We start from the raw sequence: 6,988 nt of genomic DNA, 5'->3' as shown, positions 1-6,988 counted from the left end.
TTTGTGATTTGTGGGGCTTTCTTTGTGATTTCTGCATTAATGTGAGAGGGTGAGCAATGATATTAAATTTAAATGCCTGGCTCTTGTAGAAGTTGTGCTGTACTTCTTAACTTACAGCTTAGGAAAGGGGCAGATGGAAGAGAAAGAAATAGCTACAGAAGAGTACACAAAAGAGGCAGAGTATCTCCCTGCCTCAACTTCAGCTTGTAGGACTCCCTTGGGATGTTCCTTTGTAAATAGACTACCATACTGATGAGAAATATTTTACTTGGTCTAATTTAGGAAATGCCTTAGTTATAGAAACAGATTTTCACTAGATTTGCAATAAAATGGTTTGAAAGGGACATCAAGATCATATCTTTCCAACCCTTGGTCATGGGCAGGGACACCCTCCATGAGACCAGGTTGCTCAGAGCCCCATCCAGCCTCGCCTTGAACACCTCCAAGGATGGGTTATCCACAAATTCTCTGGGCAACACACGAGGCTGGCACTGGAGTTACTGCTACTATTAGGCTACAAGGGTTCAGCATGCAGTCCCAGAGGCCAGACCTGTGCTTTGCTCCCTGGTGCTGGGTCATTGCTGTGGTGTGATGAGCCAGACGGGTCTGGGGGATTAATTGGCTGAAGCTGCTGTTTTACAATAGGTCAATGTGTGGTGCAGGTTCACTTTGTACGTTGTGCATAAAAAGAGGGCAGCAAAGGGCAGAGCATTTCAGGGAAAAAGGGATATTTATTAGGGATAAGCCTGCAATCCTAAATTTTTCCACAAGATGTAGCTGCTGCCCTTTGAAATAGGGGCTTTATGGAGTGGTGCTTCAGCACATTGCAGAACTAGAGGTTGTCCCTCTTCTTGAGTTGTGCTTAATGCTAGTAAGACAGTTGTTTTTATGGATTTCTGTTGGAATGGATAAAGAGCTGCACAGGGATGTATGATAGACAGTAAACTGTAAATAGTGATAATGCTCTGGAGTTTTTGTGCTACAGGTGCCAGAGCATTACACCACTTGTGTGCCCCTTTAGGAAACTGCTGCATCAGGGAGCACTGGGCCCTTCCTTACCTTCCTCTATTAATTCATGACTTTCTATTCTTCCCTCTGGCTTTCTGTTATTTATGCAGCATATCTCTGGTCCAGTTTGCTGGGTGAAGAGCGGGGAGACTTAAAATGTATTTTGTTGTTTCTTGAATATAGCAGCTGTACAGACACCCCCCCCCCACCCCCTTGTGTTGATGGAGGTGAGTACAGAAGGCCAGTAGACACCAGTATGCCAGATACAGGTGCAAGGGTTGTTTTGGTGCCTGGAAATTCTTGTCTGATATCAAAAGTTTTATTAAGAATTACACCTTGTGTGACCAGTTACTGCCTGTTGATATTAAATATTGGAAATTGCCACATTCCTACTGTAATCTGTGACCCCTGCCTGGGAAGTCTGCCAGGGGCTCTCTTGTTTGCTGCTTGTGTCAGTACCTACAAGAAAACTGACAGTACACAGAAAGCAATGCTTGAATGGAGATGGCTATAAAATGCCAGGGCACTGAGCAGGATGAGTGAGCAGCTTTTGTACGTATGAGCCTGAGGCTTAACTTCAATGCATTGCCTTGGATAACTATTTTCCTTGCCAAAGGCTGGGGGGGCATTTTAAACTGCTCAGAAAGGATGGTTGATTTTTCTCTGCAGGTGCATTGTGTATCTCCAACTTAACACTCACACCATCTGTAAGAATTTGGTATTCTGTAATTCCTACCTCGTTTAAGTGTTGCCTTCCTTATTTCCTTATCTTGATACTACCCTAATGCTGGCTAGTCCCCTCAGAACTCACCTTTATGGTGTACAATGGAGGTGCCTAATATATATTAGTCAATTTGTGTGAACTGTTGTGTGGAAAATACACAGGTGTTTCAGTAGGATTAATTAGCATTCACTTACTAAGATAAAAATTAAGCTGTCTTGTTTTTTGCATTATTGCCATTTACTTACTGATGAACTGCCTGCTCTGCAAGCAGGTTATAGGACAGAAAAGTGATACTACTTGGTGCCTCTGCCTGCTTAGTTTTATTTATTACTTATATGAAAAATTGTCAGGTGCTGTACAAACAGAGGATGACAGTTCCTGCTCCAGCCTGTTTGCAGCTGAAGTACTTGGGAGGATGTATTTTATCTCAGAGCTGATTAAGGTGGAGCAAAGGTACTGAACTTTCTTCCCAGCCATTTCCATTCCTGTTCCACCAAAACCAATTTTCAGCAGAACATTCATCATGGTCCAAGCACAGACTTTCGTCTCTTGCATAATTAAAGACTTCTGTTCAGAAATTGCAGCTTAAATCTCTTTGGAGTCAGGGCATCTCTCCAGATTGATTCTAGAGTCAGTGGGTTATATGTTGACCAATTTTCCAGTCCTGTTGTGCAGCTTTGACAGCACAGATTACGTAAAGAAATGTCACAGTTTGACATGAGAGAATTTCAGGAGTCACCTTGGTGTGAAATTGAAACCAGGCAAGGGCTGAATCAAACTCTGACTTCAGCTGGACTTCTAAACATACAACTCTACTTCTTATGTTGAAAGTTACACCTCCAAATCAAGTACTTTTCTCCTCCCTGTTGTAAAAATTAAAACACAAAAGCAAATCAGAAAAAAATAATGAACAGTCTCCTTTTTTTACTCAGTTTGGAGGATGAATTTATTACCTGAACAAAACCCAACAGAATATATCTTAAAGCAGAAAAGGGGAATTAGTACTAGTTTTCCATTAGAAAACAAACACTAAAAACATTTAATTGCAGCATGCTATCTTTGGCTGTATGAGGAGCTCTCCTTCTCTTTAAAAGTCATTAGATCATGACATGACTAATCCTTTTACGGTTTTGAGACATCTGTGTGGTTTGACTTTGACAAATGGATCAGTCACAGCATCTACTTTCTTATAGATTTCTTTTCCTCTCCAGCACATCTAATACAGACAAACTAAATCCTCTGTATTGGTCACAGGGAAGGAAGTTCCTTGTGAATTTTGTCCTATTTTTGAAGATAGTGAATGTAAAATTATTTGCTTTTCAGCTCCTGCTACCAGATTTTTTCTGGTGATGTCCTGATTTTTTTTTTTCCTCCTTGTTGTGAGAGGGTTTCACAATGAAGTTCTGCTGTCCTTAAGAGGTTTGTGGTGTAACTTTATTCATTTCCATGGAGCCTTTCCTAGCTCTGGGTGTGTAAGGAGACAGTCCCTTGGGTAGTGCACCTGTGAGGCCACTGCTGGAGCTGGGGACCAGCGTGCCTGGCTGTGTGTGTGATAGGTCTCAGTGGCCCAGGAGCCGCTGTGGCTGTTCAGTGGGGCTGACACAGGCTCTGGCACACGTGTGCTCACTGGTGTTGTATGGCTTGTTTGGCTTGAGGAAAGAGCCACTGGGGACACAAATGTGGTGAATCTTCCTCTCTCCTCTTTAAATCCACTTGGACTTGGCAGCACAAGATTATGTGGGGAAGATCAAACCCTTCCAGTACTAACTTCTGTATCACCTCAGCCCCAAACATGATGACTTGTACAATGCCAGGGTCGACTTCAGATTCTTCTGGAGGAAATGGTGCAGGATGGCATTGAATTAGCTAATGAGTATATTAATTTTTTTCTTTTATCTCTGTTTTCCAACCTTGCTAGGCAACATTGTATCCTGGAGCCCAGATAACTACTTTACTTTTTACTTTTTAATTTCTTCTAATACATTCTCTCCAGTGCCATATAATTTCTTTCTCTAAATCAAGAGCCTGTATCACCCCCTCCCAACACAAGTAAATGTGTGTGTCAAATTCAATGAACCCATTTCCTTTTGAGTAAGCTCTTCAAACCAGTTATCCATTTAGCTGGGGAATGCACCAGCTAAAAAGAGAACAAAGCTAACTGAAAGTTTTGGGGATCAAGCAGCCCCTATTAGTCAGTATGAACAGGCTGTGCTTCCTGGAGCTCAGGAAGGTGCCAGTCAAGGTGGTGAGGAAATCCAAATGTTTCCCATGAATTCATTCCATGTCTGGGATTTGTCTCCAATTTAATGTACAGGTAGCATTAAAGAAACAAAACCAATGAAACAAATCAGCAATGGATGGTAAATCCAGGAATTGAACATTTTTGGGGAAGTTAGTTATGCAACATTTCAATATGCAGAAAGTTCCATTGGTTGTCTGTCTCTTGGCATTTTAAACACCATTCCCTGCCTTTCTTTCCATTAGCAAAGCCAACTGGCCTGTGCTTGGGAGACAAGTGACAAGGGCTACCCTGGCTTATACTGAGGAGTTTTGTGAGAGCCTGTGCCTGACAGCTGATAATTTTATTTATGATCATGGCACCATGCTTCACTGTTCTGTTTGAAGGCATTGTTGGTGTTACATGGGAGAACTATGTTTGGGTTGGAAGTGAGGTAAATGTTGGTCTAAAAGTACATCCAGCCTGGCTCCTAAACTGAGGGGACTCAGATACAATGATTGCTTTGTTTTCCCAATCACAGCATCATCTGCTGCTACTCTGATCTTTTTCTTGGTATTCACCCTGGCCCCCAGAGTTTAGATGCAGAAAGTCACCAAATATAATCCATAATATCAGTAAATAATGTTTATTGGATGTTGCAGTGAAGATGGGGTTTAGTTCATTTCAGGGTGTAATGACCTAAGTGATAGGAGGTGAATTTGAGCACAGGGATCTGAGGGCTGAGTGGTAACATACTCTTGGAGAAACCACTTTTAGTGCTCTGCACCTCTCTTTTCCATGGAGGTATCTGGAGACTAACAGTGTCTGCTGCTTTTACACCACACACTTGAGGTTTTCAGTTCCAAAAGCTGAGTGTGTTGTTAATATTTTCCATCTGAGGGGCAGCCTGGAGCTAGCACTTCACATTTTAGCTGCCCAGATCTCATGATAGGAAAGCTGTTGTTCCAATAGATGAACTAATTAACAATGAAGCATCACATCTGGTTGAAAAATCTCTGCTGTAGTTTCTATGGAGATTTCTGTAAATAAATAAAATCCTTTCCAAAAGAGTGTTTTGATCAGCAGCTGGTTTCCAAACAATAGAACTCATATCTGGGTCCCAAATCTGAAGTCTCCAGACCAGATCTAGTATCACTGGAATCTGGGACAGCAGGACTGGTAGATTTGCTGTGGATTTAACTCTTTAATGTAGGTGATGCCCAGAACTCCCCCTTCCAATGAGAAACCTGGCCTAAATTTTTGGGTGCATATACACTGCCGTGTCTGTTCTTAGAACACATGGTAAAACGTCACAATCTTACAATGAGCAAAATGTGATGTTTCAAAATTGAAGTGGAAGCAGCTCCATATTTTCTGTAAAATGAGTGCTTTTAAGGTGTTTCTGAGGTGTGGCTGCTGTTAGGACCCTGAGCAAGGCAGAAGCACCTCATGGGCATCCCTTTGCTGAGCCCAAAGCAGCTGGTACTAACAAATCCATTACTTCAGCTCAGGATATTTCAGTGCTTGGAGTGACTCTACACAAGCAGTGAGAGTTATTAACCTTCTTCTGGAGCCTGAGGTTCCTGCAGTGGCAATTATGCAAAGTGCAGCCTGGAGTCTGTCTGGCAGGGATCTGTAATTCATTCTTCCAAGTGCTGTTGTCCTGTTTTACCATAAAACCCATTTGAGGAGTCCTGGGAAAGCGCTTGGATAATGACAGAGCTCAGAGGCAGAAGAAGGATGCTGGTGGTGACAACAGCTGGTAATGTGGAATGAGGTGACAGAGAACTGTGTGTGTGATAAATATCTCTACCAGGTGTGAACATAGCATGAGCTGTCCTTGGTCTGGACTGAGAAGATTATGTCCATTCAGACCACACACACAAAAAAAATAAATTAGGAAGTATCTGTGTATACTTGAGAGTAAACATTGGTTTTTGTTTGGCTGGCTCCTGAGAGAGGAAGAATCCCATCTGGAAAGAAATGAGTCTCCTAGAGACCTTTGGGGTTAGCAGTACCTAATCCTAATTTCCAGGATTAGATCTAATCTGAGCATTATGATAACCTGGTCAGGAAAAGAACTGCAGCTGAAATATTGGCAGCATATTTGTCTTTTTTCTGCTTGTCTATGTATACGTATGGATGTGCATGTGTCCATATGTATATGCACATATCTGTAGGTTTCACTCCTTGCTGTTTTACCAAAGCTTCCTAAGACATCAGAAGCAGATGATGTGTGCATCTCTCTGCTAGGAAGTTAAGCATGTTTTAAAAATCCATCTATTCATTTCTATCCCAGCACTGGCTGGGCAAGATGCCACTTGTGGAAACTGCAATCAGAACTGGAGCTGCTGGTCTCTGGTGGTGTTGTTGGGGGATCTCTGAGCTTGAGCCTGGCTGCAGAGAATTGCTCCCCTTTGCACAAGAAGAGAGTTTCAAAGCCCTCTGTAAAAAATAGGTGTGCAACTTTTAGTCAGGGTCCAACTGTCTCCTGAGTACAAGTAGCCAAGGTTCTTGACCCTACAAATGATATCTCAAAATCTTCGTGTGCTGTGGAGGAGAGAAGTTCACAGGCAGGTGATGAGAAGTTTATTTCAGAGGTCCCACTACAAAACAGCAGTGGTCTAGTCAGGCAGCCTGGTCTCAGCCTCCCATGCCCTGCACTGCCAGGGATGTGAAGTGCCCCTCACAGCCCCACTGGGGTTCACCAGCTCCCTGAAATCCTGCTGTGGTGTTTAACCCTAGTTGGTTACTCAGCCCTATGCAGCTGTTTTCTCAGCCCTCCAGTGGGTTTGCGGGGAGAATGAGAAAAGTGAAAGTGAGACAATTCATGGGCTGGGATACTGCCAGTTTAATGGGTAAAGCAAAAGCTGTCTGTGCAACAAAGCAGAGCAAGGAATAAATTCAGCACTTCCCCAGGCAGGTGTTCAGCCATGCCCAGGACAGCCGGGCTCCATCACACGTAACGGTGACTTGGGAAGACAAATGCCACCACTCTGACTGACCCCCCTTCCTCCTCCTTCCCCCAGCTTTATATA

The sequence above is a fragment of the Vidua chalybeata genome, chromosome 4 (genome assembly GCF_026979565.1).
Source record: "Vidua chalybeata isolate OUT-0048 chromosome 4, bVidCha1 merged haplotype, whole genome shotgun sequence".
Taxonomy (NCBI): Eukaryota; Metazoa; Chordata; class Aves; order Passeriformes; family Viduidae; genus Vidua; species Vidua chalybeata.
This window is presented reverse-complemented; position numbering follows the sequence as displayed.